Source organism: Canis lupus, chromosome 2 (genome assembly GCF_003254725.2).
Source record: "Canis lupus dingo isolate Sandy chromosome 2, ASM325472v2, whole genome shotgun sequence".
NCBI lineage: Eukaryota > Metazoa > Chordata > Mammalia > Carnivora > Canidae > Canis > Canis lupus.
Genome location: NC_064244.1, coordinates 75,763,987 through 75,783,486, shown reverse-complemented (window position 1 = coordinate 75,783,486; position 19,500 = coordinate 75,763,987). Strand labels below are relative to the sequence as shown.

Below are 19,500 nucleotides of genomic sequence, written 5' to 3'. Positions count from 1 at the left end.
GGCACAAGGCTCCTGTCATCAGGAAATTCCCTCCAGGGGAGGTGGGGACGATGGGCATCCGTAGGTTTATCAACCACCTTGCTGGGAGAAGACATAGGAAGTAGACAGCAAGTAACTGGCTCATGCTGCGCCCTTGGGTGAGTGGTTTCACGTCTTCAAACCTCAGTCTGCCAGTCTGCAAAAGGGGCAACGAAGGTACCCAATGGACCCTGTAGACTGTGTGAGAAATGCCCCCTCTGCTTACAGGTACTGTGGAGCAGCAGGGGCATGCCGGAGTCAGCTCGTCCTGGCCCCTGAGAGCCAAGTTGTTCAATATTCTGGAATTTGATGAACAGGCTGCTAAACCCCTGGTAGCTTGAAATCAGCCATGGCGGGAATGTTCATATCGCAGGAATTGGCAGAGCAACAAATCAGGTGCATCTCTTTGTGTTTCTTTTCTGAGACCCAGTTCACCAGCATAGCATCGGCAGCTGTGCGACTGTGGCCAAGTGGCTGAACCTTTGTGAACTTCTGTTTCCTTATCCATAAAACCATCATAATAATGGCCTGTGTGTATCTAGTCCTCACTGCATCCCAGCTGCTGTATGTCTGTGTCACTTTCTGTGTCCACTTGGTTAGGTCACCTTGATGGGTGTGCCTGCGTGTCTGGTTAAACCTTATTTCCGGGTGTGTCTGTGAAGATGTTTCTGGAAGGGGGTAGTATTTGAATTGGTGGGCTGAGGAAAGCAGACCCCAGCGTGGGTCAGCATTACCCAACTCGCTGAAGGCCGGAATAGAACAAAAAGGTTGAATTTGTTCTCTGGAGGCCCTGAGTCTGGCCATCACCCCAACATCAGACCTCCTGGTCCTAGACCTCCAGACCTGGATTGACATCTACACGACTAGGTGTCTGGTTCTCAGTCCTTTGAACCACACCACCTGCTTTCCTGGGCCTTAGCCTCATAATGCGTGAGCCAAGACCTGACAATAAATGTCTTCATATAGACAGACGATAGATAGATGATTGATTGATATGCACATGTATCTATGGACTGAATACGCATCTATATATACTAATAGTTTGTGTTCCCTCAAAATTCCTTGGTTGAAACCTAACCCCCCTGGGATCCCTGGGTGGCGCAGCGGTTTGGCGCCTGCCTTTGGCCCAGGGCGCGATCCTGGAGACCTGGAATCGAATCCCACATCGGGCTCCCGGTGCATGGAGCCTGCTTCTCCCTCTGCCTGTGTCTCTGCCTCTCTCTCTCTCTCTCTCTGTGTGTGACTATCATAAATAAATAAAAATTAAAAAAAAAAAAGAAAGAAACCTAGCCCCCAATGCAGTGGTTAAGGGGGGGTGGGGTCTTGGGGAGGTGAGCAGGTCACGAGAGTGGAGCCCTCCTGTCATTAGCGCCTCAGAGAGCATCCCCATCCCTTCCTTCACGTGAGGACACAGCAAGAAAGCGCTTCTGTGCCCCAGGAAGCGGGCTCTTACCAGACACTGAGGCTGCCAATGCCTTGATCTTAGACTCCCAGGCTTCAGCACCGTGAGAAATAAAGGGGTGTTATTTCAAGGCCCCCGAGTCTGTGGCATTTTGGTATCACAACCTGAACCCAGGCTAAGACATCTCTCTATTTCTCACTGCTTCTGTTTCTCTGGAGAAGCTGCCTACTGTACTGCGCTAAGCGCTCTAGGCGCACGCATTCATGTGTCACTCGTTCCAACCTTACGAGGTACATATGACTAGCACCCCCATTTTTCACATGAGACTCTGAAGGGCAGAGGTGAAGTAACGCACCTAAAGGAACAGGGACAAGGTTAGGAACCCAAGCAATCTGCCTGCCAATCGCAGTACCTACCACCGCTCGGGCTGTCACCGCTTTGTCATTTGTGAAGCATCTACTGAGTGGAGACGCTGTGCTGAGCGTTTTCCACATGTAACAGGTCCACCCCCAAGCCGTCCGGCCTTCTGGGGTTCCTTTTCCTTTATTTTATTTTTTTAAAAGATTTTATTTATTTATTAATGAGAGACACACACAGAGAGAGGCAGAGACACAGGCAGAGGGAGAAGCAGGCTCCATGCAGGGAGCCCGACGTGGGACTTGATCCTCGGTCTCCAGGATCACACCCTGGGCTGAAGGCAGACGCTCAACCACTGAGCCACCCAGGCTGCCCCTTTTCCTTAAATAATCAAATAAGGCAGCTCAGGGGTGCCTGGGTGGCTCAGTCCATTAAGCATCTGTTTTCGGCTCAGGTCAGGATCTCAGGGTCCTGGGATCGAGCCCCATGTCGGGCTCCCTGATGAGCAGGGAATCTGCTTCTCCCTCTGTTCCCTGCCCCCCCCCCCATTCATGCTCTCTCTCTCTCTCTCAAATGAATAAATAAGATCTTAAAAAAAATGAAAATAAAACAAATACAGCAGAGCAGTCCCGATGGCCTGGCGGTTTGGCGCCACCTTCGGCCCAGGGCCTGATCCTGGAGACCCAGGATCAAGTCCCGCATCGGGCTCCCTGCATGGAGCCTGCTTCTCCCTCTGCCTGTGTCTCTGCCTCTCTCTCTCTCTCTCTCTCTGTGTGTGTGTGTCTCATGAATAAATAAATAAATAAATAATCTTAAAAAACAAAACAAAACAAAACACACAGCAGCCCAAGCCTCCGTTCCATGTGCTGTGGGAAGTTCGGAACCTCGCCCACTTTTTCGGAGGAAGCCCAGGGGGCTGTTGAGGTCTCTCGTCCCCACTCACTCTGTCTCCCTCCTCCTGGACCAGTTCTCAGACCCCTCTTGCTGCCTCCCCTTCTGTGACTGTCGCCTTCTCTCGGGGGCACCCCCCTCCCTGCACCTGGCCACCATGACCAGGCCACCATGACCACTAGTCCCTCCTCAGCGGTGCCTCAAACCACCACAGACACGCGGCTATTGTACATGACAGACTTTCCCAAAGGCACAGGGTGACAGAGGGTGACAGAGGGGTGACAACGCCGCACAGGACGACAAGCAGCCCACCTGGAATAAGTGGAGATGACTCAGTTCATGTGTCTTGGCCTCCTCTCTCCTCAGGCTCAGGCCTCCTGCCATGAAGCTGGCAGGAGACCCTGCTCCATCTCGCCTCCTCCCCCTACCCCCATTCTGGGGCATCTCCCCCCTCAGGCTGTGCGTGGTGGGGTTGACATTTCCGGTTCTTGGCTGTACCCTGCAAAGCTGCTGCCTAGATTCTCAGCGGAGGGGGGGGTCACCTTCCATTTGAAGGGGTTTCCTCCTCCTGCCCCCACTGAGACGTGGGAAGCAGCTGCTGACAATTTCTCGCTTCCTGTAAATCTGCTTTAGATCACTTAGATCCTTTCAATTAGAGAGTGAGGTAAAAGCCTTGTGTTCCCAGAGAACAACTTCCCGGGGAGAGTCTGGCTGGTACTGGCCCTACCAGCTGTAGGACCTCGGGCAGCTTCCTTCTCTTATCTGAGCCTCAAATTCCTCATCTGTAAACTGAAGATAATAAGAACACCTGCCCTACAAGGCTGAGCCCTTGGTATGTTGTCAACTCTCAATAAATACTGGCTGTTCATTATTTGACAGATGAGGAAATTGGGTTCTAGGCCAGGCTATGTTATTAACTTGCTGCATGGCCCGGGCCTCCGTTTGCTCAACTGCAGAAGTCTCCAGAAGGGGCTGCCGAACGGTCTCTAACGGCCATTCCAGACCCGCCGTTCTCATGAACCGTATCTGCGCCTCTTTACATCACGCACCCCGTGTAGCTCTTCAACTGGCGGCTCACTTGAATTCTTTACATACTAAATTGGTAACCATGAGTAGTGTTTTTCTGAGTTCTGCAAGACATTCTAGCAAATTATCAACCCAAGGAGGGAGTGGTGGGATTTGTGTCTGAAGTGGGGACAGTCACATGGACAGAGCCCTTTAACTTGTGGGGTCTGACACTAGTACCGGATAGACAGTGCCAGGATTGAATCAACTTGTTGGCTACTCAGCAGGTCTCAGAGACTTGGCTGGTGTCAGAAAATACCTCAGAGCTTCTGTTTCAAGAAGCTCTTACGTGGAGCCTGCAAAAGAAACGTGTCCCAGGAAGCAAGGAGAGCAATTGATTCAGGCTGGGAAGGGAGGCGCCCGTGGTCACTGGGAAGATGTGACAGAGCTTGATGCTGAATTTCTAAGGGGCATGGTACTATTCTTTCTTTTTTTTATTTTAATTTTATTTTTTTAAAGATTTTATTTATTTATTCATGAGAGAACAGAGAGAGAGAGAGAGAGAGAGAGAGGCAGAGACACAGGCAGAGGGAGAAGCAGGCTCCATGCAGGGAGCCCGATGCGGGACTTGATTCTGGGACTCCAGGATCACGCCCTGGGCTGAAAGCTGGCATTTTAACTCCTGAGCCACCCAGGTGTCCCTCTTTTAATTTTAAAAAATATTTTATTTATTTGACACAGAGAGAGCACAAGCGGGGGAGTGACGGAGGGAAAGGGAGAAGCAGAACAAGGATCCCCACCTGGGGCTCGATCCCAGGACCCAAATCATGACCTGAACCAAAGGTAACTGCTTAACCGACTGAGCCACCCAGGCGCCCTCCTTCTCCTCCTTCTCCTCCTTCTCCTTCTCCTCCTTCTCCTCCTCCCCCTCCTCCTCCTCCCTCTCCTCCTCCTCCCCCTCCTCCTCCTCCCCCTCCTCCCCCTCCTCCTCCTCCTCCTCCCTCTCCCCCTCTCCCTCCCTCTTCTTCTAAAATATTTTATTTTTGGGAATCCCTGGGTGGCTCAGCGGTTTAGCACCTGCCTTCGGTGTGGTGTGTGATCCTGGAGACCCGGGATCGAGTCCCACATTGGGCTCCCTGCATGGAGCCTGCTTCTCTCTCTGCCTGTGTCTCTGCCTCTCTCTGTGTGTGTCTCTCATGAACAAATAAACAAAATCTTAAAAATAAATAAAAGATTTTATTTTTAAGTAATCTCCATACATTGGACTTAAACTCACAACCCCTAGATCAAGAGTCACATGCTTTACCTACTGAGCCAGCCAGGTGCCTTTCATGAAACTTTTTTGTATACCTGAAATATTTCACAATCATCAACTTGAAAAACAAATAAAAAGTGGAGGTGGGATGCAGTAGAAAGAGCTTAGACCGAGTCTGGAGTCCTGGGCCTCAGTTTCCGTTATGTCGTTGGGCCACTCTGTGACCTGAGCAAGTCACTGTCCTTCTCTGGGCCACATGGGCCAGTCTCCTTTACTTTGATCCAAACATGTATTGAGTGTCTATTTGGTGCTTATCTATTTATACCTCTGACATCCCAAGCAGACCCTGGGCCCCTGAAAGTTAGGGTCTGTCTCTCATCCCTGTCTCCCAGTGACCAGCATGGGCCCTAGTGCTTAGCAGGTTTTTGGAAAAAAAGGGAGGTAGGGAAGGAGGGAGGGAGGGAGGGAGGAAGGAAGGAAGGAAGGAAGGAAGGAAGGAAGGAAGGAAGGAAGGAAGGAAGGAAGGAAGGAAGGAAAATGAAAGAATGCCAGGCCATGTCTTGGAATAGTTGGAACATCTGTGCCCCTGACAGGTATGGAGTCTGAGGCTGAGGTCCTGGTTGGGCATCCTGATGTGTCCTCAGGACTAGAGCTCACTTAGTGGCAATCCTCCTGCCTATACCCTTGGGTTGCTTGTGCTTGGGGTGGGAAGTGGAAGAGGCTGTAGGAGCAGGAGAAGATCCAGTTCAGAGACCAGAAGGCCTCTCCCTCCTACTACAGAGACCCTACCAAGGCTGGCTTAGAGCTCTGACCTTTGACCCAACCAGGAGGGCACCAGGAAAGATTGGAAGGTGGGAAACCTCCCCTAGGTTGGCCTGGGCCTAAGCACCTACCAGGCATGGACCAAGCTCTGAGCCCAGTGGGTCAGAGCCCTCCTTCCTTGACTAGCCCAGCAGAGTTGAACTGCTCTGCCCCAGCTCCTTGGCACTTTTTTTTTGTCCCTGAGATCACTGCCACCAGTTTAGTAAAAACCCAAGGAGCCTGCTTGACAGGGAGGGCAGCTGGGATCAGGAGACCTGGGTTCGATTCCCACCTCTGTCTCTCTGAGGCTAAGTAAGCGTGGACACTTTACCTTGCCTCCCTGAGCTCCTTCTTCATATTTCGTGCTCAGAGTTGTTGTGAAGATTGAAACAGAGAAGGTCTCATACCATATTCAAGAACTCAAAAATAAGCTCGCAGATACAGTTGAAGTCACATGAAGACCTTGCCAACATTGCTCCTTCCCGTCTGGGAGGGTGCCACCATCCTGATCTCTGATTGATCATTGCTCTCCCCATTTATTCTGTTCCTACACGTTGCCATATGGCATATCATCGATTTGCATGCTTTCAAATGCTATATATATTATGGTGTACTGAATGCATTATTCTATAATTTGCTTTTTTATTCAATGAAAAGCTTTTGAGATCTATCCATGTGGGCACATGTAGCTCCAGTTCAATCACTTTCACTCTTTAGTATTGCACTCTACAAATATACCACAATTCATCCACTCTCCTGTCAGGATACATTTAGGTTGTTTCCAGTTATATTTTATTTTGAGCAACACTGCCACAGATAACCTTGTACTTGTTTAAAAAATGAATTAAGCAAAGATGAGTGTTTCAAGGAGCTCACATGCATTAACCAGTGGTGCTCACTATTCATTTTGATGACCCAAGTCAAGTATTTTCTGAACCCAAGTCAAGACAAGAGGGCAGATCATTTGAGGTTGGGACTCTCTGGAATGCAAGAGTAATAATTGACACCTTCTTTCTGTTCAATGCATCCTATATGCCAAGCCCTGTGCTATGTGGTTTTTTTGTTTTGTTTTTCTTTGTTTTGTTTTTTGTTTTGTTTTGTTTTGCTCAAATGCTGACTAAAATCCTGGGAGGGAGTGACTGGTATTACCCTGGCTGAGGACATTGAGGTGTAGAGAGATTAGGTCTTCTGGCCAAGGTCACACAGCAATGGTTGAGCTTGAATTCAAACCAAACCTGGGTCTCTCTGACTTCACACATATTTTAACCAGACCAGAGAGGTCCCCCGTAGCATCTCCCAGAGCTGTGGGAGCATAAAGGCAAGAAGAACAGACCCTCACTGAGGGCTCTGGGAGGCCTTCCTGGAGAAGGGGCCAACTCCAATTGGCCTGAAAAGATGGGGGGAACATTGTGGTGGGCAGCAATGGGGGACCTGTGGGAGAAGAGACATTTCAGACCAAAGCACCGAGGTAGGCAGGTCAGCACTACACCCCTTCACTCACCACCTTGACTCCCACCTTCTTTGCATGTCTGTCTCCCCCGTCTACCATCATCTGCTTTTCACATTTCTTCCTGATTCTCCTCTCTTTACCTTTTTCTCTTGAGTCATCCTTTCTCTCTATTCTCCCAGTCATCCATCCATCCGTTTATTCATCTATTCACCTAACATGAAATAAGCACCAATGTCGGACCAGGACATTGGAGCCTGGGTGATGTGGTCCCTAGCATTGGTGGCAAGTGCACCCATCACACTCAGCTCATGAGGATCCCCTGAGACCTACCTTCTCCCTCAAACACACCCAGAGACAAACACACCCTTACACAAACCAAAGAACCTGCTAGGGGAAAAAAAAAAAAAAAATATATATATATATATATATATATATATATATATATATATATATATATATCTGAAACACGATTGTGGCTCTTGGGCATCCCCTGCTGGTAACTTGAGAGATTACACCTTGGGCTGGAGAATCCCAACTGGCCGCCTAGGAGGGGCTGCTGGGGCTCCCCTCACTTCTCTCCAGCAATTCTTCCTTAGGTGGGGCTCCTGAGGGTGGGCTTCTTATCAGAAATGTCTGATCTTTGCCCGGCCCAAGCCTAAGATCAGAGTAAGGAGCAGAGAGAGATTGTTATGAACGGAATAACATCCGTCCCCCCCACAACTGTGTATGTTGAAATCCTAACCCCCAGTGTGAGGCTGTTAGAAGGTGGAGCCTTTGAGAGGCGACGAGGTCATGAGGGTAGAGCTCTTAAAAATGGGACTGGTGCTCTTTTTTTTTTTTTTTTAAAGATTTTATTTATTCATGAGAGACACAGAGAGAAAGAGAGACAGAGACACTGGCAGAGAGAGAAGCAGGCTCCATGCAGGAAGCCTGACGTGGGACTCGACCCCGGGTCCCCAGGATCAGGTCCTGGGCTGAAGGCAGCGCCAAACCACTGAGCCACCTGGGCTGCCCGGGACTGGTGCTCTTATAAGAAGACACATGGCAGCTTCCTGCCACGTGAGGATGCGAGACGGCCGTCTGCACACTATGACACCGGATCTGCTGTCACCTTGATCTTGGACTCCCCAGCCTCCAGAACTCTGAGAAATAAACATTTGTTGTTGAAGCCACTGACTCTATAGTATTTTGTTACAGCATCTCAAGCAGATTAAGGCCGGGATGTTTGTTTTAACATAGAGAAGGTGTCTACTCTCTAGCACGCACGTGAATCACATATGTGTGTGCTCTGGTGTGTGCGGAGGTGGGGGGGGTGTATGTGCTCAAATTCTGAGCACGTGCTTGCACACCATGCCCCAGGTGTGATGAAGCTGTGTGCATGAGTAATCCAAACCCGTGCACACTTGGTACTGTCTTGGGATGCAGGTAGGAAGACCCACGGGCAGGCTCCTCACATGTAGATGGGATGGACGGCTCTGAGGCATTGGCTCCCAGAGTTCCCTATGGGATCGGGCCTCAGTTGTCCACTACCACACCTTGTCTAGGCCTCCTTCCCTGTCGCACTTCCCTGCTCCCGACACGTGCTTCTCAGGATCACCTCCTCAGTCAACTACCTACACCCACATTCTTATCTCAAGACCTGCTCCTGGGACAGCTGCAGAGGAGAGGCCAGTGCGCGCCGAGGCGGGCCGAGTGCAAGGCAGTAAGTGCCCGTGTCCGCTGTGTCATCGCTGTGCCACTGAGTTAACTGACTGGTCCCACCCCCACCACCCATTCTGGTTAGGTGAGAAGAGCCTTACATTTAAGTCATTTTGATTGATTGATTGATTGATTGATTGATTGAGGGGGGAAGGGCAGAGGCAGAGGGAGACAGAAGCTTAAACAGGCTCCACACCCAGGACAGAGCCTGATGCGGGGCTCGATCTCATGACCCTGAGATCCCGACCTGCACTGAAACCAAGAGTCGGATGCTTAACCGACTGAGCGACCATCTGTTGCTTGTGGCTGAAAGCCTTCTGAGAATATACTCTTCAGGGGTGTATTCCATGGAAGGGCGGGCGGGCAACCAGGTGAGGACGAGCCCAGCGGGTGCGGCCCTGCCGAGTGCGTGTGTGTGCACACGTGGTGGCTGCATCTGCACACCATATGCACCGAGCCAGTGTCTGCCCTGTGCAGGTCCCTGTGTCCTGGCTGTGTATCTGGGACACTGAATTGGGTCGCCTGACATACTTGTGCATGTCCTGCGTGGTTCTCCCGTGAATACCAGGCTTCGTCTTTCTTGGCCACTTCCCTTGTCCTTGGCCATCTGCTTACCCACGGCCGCCATCCTGGTTACCCGGACAGCCTCTGCAGCACCCCAGCGAGGCTCTCAGAAGGCATTCTTGTTCTTTAGACTATTTTCCACTCAGCAGTCGGGAAGACCTAGTTTGAAAGCATACATTAGATCATGTTCTCTCATTGAAAACCCTTCAAGGGCCCCTGGGGCTCCGAGGTGCCTGCCCTACAGAGGCCTCCAGTCCCACCTCTCTCCTCCCCTTCCATGGAAGCTCTGGCCTTGGGTTTATTTCTCAGCATTGAGGTTGGGGTGGGGGCAGGTTGCAGGGAGGAGGGAACTGACTCCTATGGGCTGGATTTCCCAGGTTCCGTGACAGCTGGTCTCCAGCTGCGTTCAGCCAATGGGTTGGAGGCACTGGTGGGAGGCAGGAAGGCTGGAGGAAGAGAAAAACGAGGCTAGTGTCTCCCTACACCTCCTCCATGGCTCCCACTGGACGGCCCTGGGCGGGGCCCCGCTTTTGCTGGGCGGCTCTGGCTCCTGCCCTCCTGCCAACAGCACCCCCTTCCTCTATCCCTCCATCCGGGGAGTAGCTCAACTAGTCTCTGGGTTCCTCCACCTTTCCTGCTGGCTTCTCAGCACTTCCATCCCCTGGGGAGCCAATTCCCTGAATTAAATTGAGATTCCTGTTTTCTGGCTTGGCACTGACAGCCATGTGACATCCAGCCCCAGGAGACAGCCAGCAGCGGGGGGTCGGGCGGAGCCACCGAAACCCCCTGCTCACCTGGCCTCTGGACTTGAAGTCAAGTCCTGGGAGAGAGTACATGTCCTCACTGTTTCCCTTAGGCGGGGTTTCTTGCCGCTCACATCTGAAAACGTTTGTGGTATTTGGTGCCAGAGACCTGTAGCTGCCCCCAATACCCATACTTCCTTTCTTTTATGATACCAGACGTTCTCCTTGCGCAGAGGGCATTTCCAGGCTCCTGGGCAGCCCAGGGGAGGCCAGGAGCTGATTTCTGACTCGGTCAGAAGAGATGTATGCAGATTCCAGGTTGGGTGCTTAAAGATAAAGCACATGCTTGCCCTTCCCTTTCGCTGTCTGGAATGTGGGTGTAGGCTAGGAGCCTTGCACGCTGTGTGAGTCTCCCGGGGCCACTCACTGGGCTGCTTCAGCAACAGGAATGTATCCTCAGAGCTCTAGCTTCTGGGAGCCTGAGACCAAAATGTCAGTGGGGTTGGTTCCTTCTGAGGCTGTGATGGCAGGAGCTGTTCCAGGTCCTTCTCCCTGGCTTGTCGATGGCTGTCTTCCCTCTATGTCTGTCTCTGTGTCCAAATTGCCCTTTTATAAGGATAAGCCATATTGGAGTAGGGCCCACCCAAATGACCTCATTTTAGCTAATTGCATCTACAACGACCTTATGTCCAAATAAGGTCACATTCTGAGGGCCAGGAGTTAGGACTTCCACATCGGAATCTGGGGGAGACAGGGCTGAACCCATAACAAATGCCTTGCAGATGAGGGCACGCTCTAGGAACCTCGAAATGGAAAGAGCAGATGCTTCACAGAGCGAGGCTGCAATGCCAGCTTGGACTTTGCGGTTAGAGGGGAATCCACTCCTACCTTCGTTTATGCACCGCTATTAGGGGGTCTCTGTTGCATTCAACCAAAACGAGGTCCGGGAAGGGAACAGAGGTCAACCCCAAAGGGTGATAGGGGGCTATTTAATCGAAGCGCAGCCAGGGTTGGAGAAACTATAAGAGATGGGGAAGCACCCCAGGACTAGCAAGGATGGGGAGCTGATACCATTCGTAGGCCTGAAGGGGCAGAGGGAGGAGGGGTTCTGGAGCCCAGAGGTAGTAGCTGTGGGGAAAGGAGGCCTCCTGCTGGGAGCCAGGGCCTTTGGTGGAGGAATGTGGCCACCACATACCTGAGGCCCTGCAGAAAGGGGGCTGGCAATAGACACCCCGACTGTCTCTTCCTGTCCTTCGGTCTCTGCTGGTAGCTTCCCCTGACTGAACCAAACCCTGAGGACAAGTGAGCCTGCTGACGTCATCCATCAGGGCAGCCAACGCGACAGGGTGGGGCCGGGCGGAGAACGACGGAGAGCATCCAGCAGACTGACCCTGAATTCCTGCTGCCACGCTACCCCACCCCTGCTGGCTGTGAGCGTCATCTTTGCAGAAGGGCCGGTGACCAGGACGGTGCCTGGAATCCAGCAGGTGTCCCACATTTGTTGGACGTGTATGTGCCAGGAAGGCAGAGGAATGAGGGGAGGGAGGGGGCTGCACACCTCCAGGCTCCCACTGGGGGCCAGGGGTCCTCCCACTCCCCCTTGCTCAGCCCCAGAAGGGGTGGCGCTGGCTGTGGGATGAAGGCTGTCCCTGCTCCCCACCCCTCGCCAGCTCAATTGCCCAGCAATCTTCTTGGGTCCCAGCTGAGGCAGTGGTTTCCTTGGGGCAAGAGAACCTACATGCCATTCCTGTCTTGGGTCCCCTTGGTGCCATTGCCATGGGGCACCTCCCTGATCCTGGGCCTCCCTGACATTGTGCTGTCCCATCTTAGAGGAATGGGGCTGGTACTTGGGGAACTACAAGGTGACGAAGCACCAGAGAGTCTGGACTTAAGATCATTATGTGTGATTAACAGTTAACGCTGGTACCTTAAAGGCTCTGAAAAGTCCCGCAAGAAAGAACTATTTGGGGATCCCTGGGTGGCGCAGCGGTTTGGAGCCTGCCTTTGGCCCAGGGCGCGATCCTGGAGACCCGGGATCGAATCCCATGTCGGGCTCCCGGTGCATGGAGCCTGCTTCTCCCTCTGCCTATGTCTCTGCCTCTCTCTCTCTCTCTCTCTCTCTCTCTCTCTGTGACTATCATTAATAAAAAAAAAAATCTTTAAAAAAAAAAAAAAAAAAAGAAAGAACTATTTGAATTTTGATCTCATGTCTCCCGATCCCATCTGATCTTTGATTCTTTGTTGCTTGCCCGTTGGGTTCTGTTCTGAGAGCTGAGCCCATAGCAGTGAATAAAGCAGATGAAAACCCCTGCCTCGTGGGGCTCCATTCTCATGGGCCCAGTTGTCATGGAATATCTATGAGTATCCTCTAGAATGCTGGTCATCAGAACCACCGTCCAAACACCACTGCTGAGCATCTCTGGGACACATAGAGGTGATGGCCGCCAGATGTGCCCTTTCACGAATGTCAAGGTCAACTGCACTTTCAGGGTAGGAAGAGTCAGGCTTTCGAAGTGTCCTTTAGTGCCATTCATTCATTTTTTTGCCTCTTTTAAGGTAATGTGCACATTGCTCAGTACCTGCTATGTGCCAGGCCTCTTCTGGAACTTCAAAGATGCATAAGAGAAAGTTTTACCTCCATGGCACTCCTCATCAGGTGGGAACCAGAAATAATGGAAACATCTTCCCTCTAAGAAAAAGTCTCCCCAGGGACGCCTGGGTGGCTCAGTGGTTGAGCGTCTGCCTTTGGCTTAGGTCGTGATCCCAGGGTCCTAGGATCAAATTCCGCATCGGGCTCCCTGCAGGAAGCCTGCTTCTCCTTCTGCCTATGTCACTGCCTCTCTCTGTGTGTCTCTCATGAATAAATAAATAAAATCTTAAAAAAAAAGTCTCCCCAGCTGCACCCCCACCCGACCTACTTCCCAGTTTCCCATATTTTCCTACATACCTGGACCACTTAGGACATGGCTTGCAAAGGCCTAACGTATGTAGATCTGGCCCTTCCTAGGAGTCAGGAGGAGGTTCACCTTTCTGGATTTTGCTCCAGGCCTGCCTGGGGCAGAAGTCTCCAGAGGTTCAGCAGTAGCACAGCTGACAGTGTTCACAGGGCCTTGAAGGTGAGATGCCCCGACAGGGATTGTGCTGGGAGATGGCCCGTCTCCCTCGGGACCAAGCAGAGGGCCAGGGTGGCTGCATATCTGTCTGCAGGGCTGACAGAGGAACTGGGAGCTGCGCAAAGCCACCAGGATAGAGGCTGGGCGGTTTATCCTGTGAAGTGTTGGGGGCAGGTGGGCCTTCCCCAGACCATCGATTACCCTCTGCCAGGCCAAGCAGTGACCAACCAGGGGCCTGGAGCCAGGCCTCACTATTCTGGATCTCAATGTCCCCGCCTGCCAGAAGGAGAGAAGGGTCCGATCATCTTGCAGGCTCTGTTTCAGACTTTCTGTGGCTGAGTCTGGATGTATCTGACCTGCCCCTCGTGTTCCCCTGCCACCTCCTTGGCTTTCCCTCTTTCTTCCACAGCTCAGGGTCTGGGGATTGGCTCTGAGCTTCAAAGCTGAGCAAACAAACATGTCCAGGCCCATAGAGAACAGGGGGTAAGAGAGGCCATGGCTATTTTTATCACCGTTTGAAGGATTTTCACAGCTGCTCCCGTTGCTCCCACGCTCTTTCCAGGGGCCAGGCTACTGGAGCAGTGGACACGACTGTGGCTGTGATGGCCAGGGGTGCTCCTGAAAGAAACCCTGCCTAGCTCATGCCTGACATTCCACCCTTAGGAATCCATGAAGCAACTGAGCAGTTGCCCTTCTCCCATGCTTCCAAGATGTAGGAACCCCAAAGGAGGGCTCTACACTGAGTCAGTAACACTAGCGGGGGTGGGGGGGGGTGGGGGGGTGGAGACTGGCGATTCTTAGAGCATGAGGAATGGGGAATGTCAAGGATTACTCAGGAAAAGCTGCAGACCCAGTTTGCCCTATTTAGCAAACAGTTACTGAGCATTTACAAAGTGCTGGCCCTGGGCTGGGAAGCTATTTCCAACAGGCAGTAAAGATGTGTGAAGTCTTTTCTACATTTTTTTTTTTAAGAGAGAGAGAGCATGTGGGGAAGGGGGTAGGGTAGAGAGAGGGAGAGAGAGAATATCAAGCAGGTCCCTTCACTCAGCACAGAGCCCTATGTGGGGCTGGATCTCACCACCCTGAGATCATGACCTGAGCCTAATTAAGAGTCTGATGCTTAAGGAACAGAGTCACCCAGGTGCCCCTTTTCTGCAAATTAATGTGAATTAAGTTCACTGATTTAGTGCCAGGTGCTGTGCTTCATACTTCCCGGAGGCGATCTCTGGGATTGCCTACTTCCAAAATATACCCTGATCCCACCCATGTCTCTCCATTTCTGTCTCCACCACCCCAGGCCCCACCCACTTTGTTGGGCGACCAAAATAGCTCTAGCTGGCTCCCCTCACTCTTACCCCATAATCCTCCACTGTCAGCAGCAACCAGAAAGAGATTTTTTTTTGAAAGTATAAATAAGATCCTAGGTCCTTGCCCTACTTAATCACTTCCCCCTTGCCCCGTGGTTTTTTCCTTAGACTAAAGAGCCAAGTCTTTATGATCAGACCTGCTTGACAGATCCTGCAGGGTCTGGCTCTCACCCAGTTGTTTCTCTCTTTTTGTCTTATTCTCTCTTTCTCAATTTAGATTTCAGGTAACAGAATTGGGTCAATCATCATGCTCAGTCTATGAAACACTCTCATTGTAGTTTCAGGTATCATTAGGCTACTCATGGGCTATTTTTATTTAGTTAAGCATATAGTTCTTTTCTTTTTAAAGATTTCATTTATTTATTGAGAGAGAGAGAAAGCACAAGCAGGGAGAGCGGTAGGAAGAGAAGGAGAAGCAGACTCCCCACTGAGCAGGGAGCCCCATGTGGGGTTTGATCCCAGGACCATGACCTGAGCTGAAGGCAGATGACTGAGCCACCCAGGTGCCCTGCTATATAGTTATTTTAAAGAATATGTTAGTGCATCTAACATACTTGGATGAAACTTGAAAGCATTATGCTAAATAAAAGACACCATGAAACGAAAGCTGCGTGCCCTATGCTTCTGTTTGTGGTGTAGATTCTAGAAAAGGTGAGACTAAAGAGAGAGAGGGAAGACCACTGGTTGCCAGGGGCCAGGTGTGGGGATGGAATAGAAAGCAATTAGGCAGGAGGGAAATTTTGGGGGTCATGAAAATGTTCTATATGCTTGTGGTAGTGGTGGTTTCATGGCTTTATATGTTTGACAAAGCTTACTAATTTTGCAGTTCAAACTGATGAACTGTATTGTGTGAAAATTAACCCTCAAGAAAGCCGAAACAAAATAAAAACTACCAAAGCAAAGCTAGAACTCCTAGCAACATCTAACCTATCCTTGCACCCACCACCGGCTTGAGTCAACCATTATCTAGAACCCTACGCTCATCACACCTTTGCTTGCCTTTTTATACAGTCTTATTCATCCAATATTTGCATTCCTTAAAATATATTTTAAGTTTTAGTTGTTTTAAATTCTGTAATACATGTATTAAACATTATTTAACTTGTCTGAAACTTTTTTTTCTTAACTGATATTCCTAGAAATTGTCTGCATTGTGGCATGTCGCTGTGATTCATTCTTTCCAACCACTGATTAATAGTCCATTCTGTAACTGTCCTACGTATTTTCATCCATTTACCATAATGGACATTTGAGTTGTTTCTAGAGTTTTCCTATTGCGGGTTGAAGAAAGGGCTGCTGGAAACACTTTTGTGCCCTCCTGGGGCACACATGCAGGATTCTCTCCAAGGTCTATGCCCAGGAGTGGAAGTGCTGAGTCACATGTGAATTCAGCTTTAGGAGTTGTTTCTCCTTTGACCTCATCCCCTATCACTCTACTTTCTCTGTTCTGCTCCAGCCATACTGACATCCGTCTCCTTGAACAATTCAAACCATCCAGCTTCCAGACCTTTGCACTTGGAATCCTCCCTACCTGGAGTGCTTTTCCTTCAGGGCTTCCCATGGCTGGGTTTTACTTACCCTTTAAGACTCAATCAGGCACTCCCACCTCAGCCAGAACTTCTCTCTCCCTGGTCCCCCCTAAATGTGCTACTCCCATTCCCACCCCAGCTCCTCACATTTCATTCTTCTCAGAACACCCACCACCACAGTGGGACATGGCTTCTATTTATTTTTACTGATTTGTCATTGTCTCCTCTACTAGCTCTAGGAGAACTGGGACCATGTCTTGTTCATGGCTCCATCTAGAACTGATATGGAGAAAGCACTCAAGAATTTTTTTTTCTTTGAGGTGGATATTAATATAGCTTCCAACTTAGAGATGAAAAACCTAAAGTCCAGAGAAGTTAAGCCATGTGCCCAAGGATGAAGACTCTGCAGATGGCTGAGCAAGGATTTGAACCTGAGTCTGACCAGTTCCAGAGCCCATGTTCTTTCCCGGAGGAGGTTGGCTTGTTCTAATGAGAACTTTCCTTCCCCTTCCCCTGTTATCAGCTGGCCACTCAATGTCACCTGTGTAGCCACAGGTTGGAGGGAAACTTGGTTCTTGCTGTTGGCTGTCACTCCCCCATATGCAGCAGGTGGGGGCCATGGCCTTGGACCATGAGAGAGCTGGCGTTCCACCACCTGTTCCAGGAACGGGGCCCAACCTGCCTCCCCCCATCTGCTTTCTGCCCTATAATAAGTCCCCAGGCTCTGCATGTCTTTCCTATTACCTCAAAACTCATGATGTTCTGGCTGCTGCCAGTAGAAAAGCTAAGCTTTAGAATAGAATCAAACTTAGGTTGTTATCAAATAGACTGTTGTAGATACAAGCTATAACATGTAAGCTTCATGGTAACCACAAAATAAAGACCTATAATAAATATACAAAAGATAAAGAGAAAGGAATATAAGCATATTACTAAAAAAAGTAATCAAACAACAAAGGAAGAGAGCAAGAGAAGAAGGAACAAGAGGAACTACAAAAGCAGCTAGAAAACAACAAAATGGCAGTAAGCATATAACTATCAATAATTGCTTTATTTTTTAAACTTTATTTTTTAAAGATTTTATTTATTTATTTGAGGGACGGAGAGAGAGAGAGAGAGCACCACAGAGTGAGAAGCAGACTCCCCACTGATCAGGGAGCCCGATGCTATGTGGGGCTCCAACCCGGGATCCTGAGTTTGTGACCTGAGCCAAAGGCAGACGCCCAACTGACTGAGCCACCCAGGTACCCCTCAATAATTGCTTTAAATGTAAATAGACTAAATTCTCCAGTCAAAAGATAGAGAGTGGACAAATGAATATATTAAAAAAAAGACCTATCTATATGCTGCCTATAATAGACACACTTTAGGTGCAAGGACAGACATGGACTGAAAATGAAGGGATGGAAAAAGATATTCCATGCCAATGGAAACTGAAAGAAAGCTGGAGTAGCTATATTTACATCAGACAAAATAGACTTTAAAACAAAGAGTGTAAAAACAGACAAAGGACATTGCATAATGATAAAAGGGCCAATTCAACAAGAGAATATAACATTTGAAAAGATGTATGCATCCAACACAGGAGCATCTAAATGTATAAAGCAAATATTAACAGGTATAAAGGGAGAAACAGAAGGCAATACAACAGTAGAGGACTTCAGTACCCTACTTAGGTTAATGGATAGATAACACTTTCAGACAGAAAATCAATAAAGAAATATTGGCCTTAAATGAAATGTTAGACCAGAAGGTCTTGGCCGATATTTATAGAACATTCCATCCAAAAGCAACAGAGTATGCATCCTTCTCAAATTCACATAGAACATAGATCATATGTTATATCACAAAAAAAGTTTTAATAAATTTAAGAGGATTGAAATTGTATCAAATGTCTTTTCTGACTACAATGATGTAACCAATTATAAGAATAAAACTTAAATTCACAAATATGTGAAAATTAAACAATATGCTACTGAACAATTAATGGATTCATTCAAAGAAGAAATCAAAAGAGAAATAAAAAAGTACTGAGACAGATGAAAATGGAAATGTAATATGCAAAAATTTGTGGGATGCAGCAAAAGCATTTCTCAGAGGGAAGTTCATAGTGACACATGCCTACTTCAAGAAACAAGAAAAGTCTCAAACGACCTAGGTTTACACCTCAAGGGACTAGAAAAAAGTAGAACAAACGAAACCCAAAGCTAGTAGAAAGAAGGAAATAACAAAGATGAGAGCAGAAATAGAAATGTAAAGAAATAGAGATTCAAAAGTCAATAGAAAAGATCAATGAACTGAATCCGTTCTTTGAAAAGATGAACAAAGTTGAAAAATCTTTAGCTAGACTCACCAAGAGAAAAAAGAATTAAATAAATAAGTAAAATAAAAAATAAAAGACGAAATGTTACAACTGATATCACAGAAATACAGAATCATAAGATTGCCCTAGATAGTTATATGTCAAAAAATTGGATTACCTAGAAGAAATGAATAAATTCATAAAAATAATAACCTATCAAGACTGATTCACAATGAGGTAGAAAATCTGAACAAATCAATTACTACCAAGGAGATTAAACCAGTCATCAAAAATCTCCAACACACAAGAGTGCAGCACCAGATGATGTCGTTGGTGAATTCCGCTAAACATTCAAAGAAGAATCAATACCAATTCTTCACAATCTCTTCCTAAAAATGGAAGAGGGGGGAACTCTTCCAAACACATTTTACAAGGCTAGCATAACCTGATACCAAAACCAAACAGGGATGCCGCAAAAAAGAAATTTACAGGTCAATGTCCCCAATGAACATAGATGCAAAAATCCTCAACAACTTATTAGCAGGGGCACCTGGGTGTCTCAGTGGTTAAGCACCTGCCTTCAGCTCAGGGCTGATCCTGGGGTTCTGGGATTGAGTCGTGAATCAGGCTCCGTACAGGGAGCCTGCTTCTCCCTCTGCTTGTGTCTGTACCTCTCTGTGTGTGTCTCTCATGAATAAATAAAATCTTAAAGAAAAAAAACCCAATACATTAAAAGGATCATACACCATGATCAAATGAGATTTATTCCAGGGATGCAAGAATGGGTCAACAACCCACAAATCAGTCAATGCGATACACTACATTAATAAAATGAAGGGTAAAAATTGATCCTTCTGAAAATATTGATCATCTCAATAGATGCAGAAAAAGGCTGACAAAATTCAACATCCGTTTATGATAAAAACTCTCAACAAATCTGGTGTAGAGGGAACTTATCTCAACATAATAGAGGTCATATACAACAAGCCCACAACTAACTCAGTG

General features: G+C 48.6%; 1 long non-coding RNA gene across 3 annotated transcripts; it reads right to left on the bottom strand.

Annotated features, from left to right (window-relative positions):
• Nucleotides 1-8,013: 8,013 nt before the first annotated feature.
• On the bottom strand, nt 8,014-10,893 carry LOC112660519 (uncharacterized). Of its 3 annotated transcripts, XR_004813648.2 has the most exons (5): nt 10,612-10,893; nt 10,236-10,320; nt 9,797-9,887; nt 9,409-9,600; nt 8,014-8,321 (listed from the first exon to the last, which is right to left on the bottom strand). It is a non-coding gene; the product is annotated as an uncharacterized LOC112660519 (long non-coding RNA). The 3 variants fall into 3 exon arrangements; XR_003137002.3 differs by lacking the exon at nt 10,236-10,320 and having other exon boundaries at nt 8,019-8,321; nt 10,612-10,821; XR_004813649.2 differs by lacking the exons at nt 9,797-9,887; nt 10,236-10,320 and having other exon boundaries at nt 8,021-8,321; nt 10,612-10,804.
• Between the last annotated feature and the right edge of the window lie 8,607 nt (nt 10,894-19,500).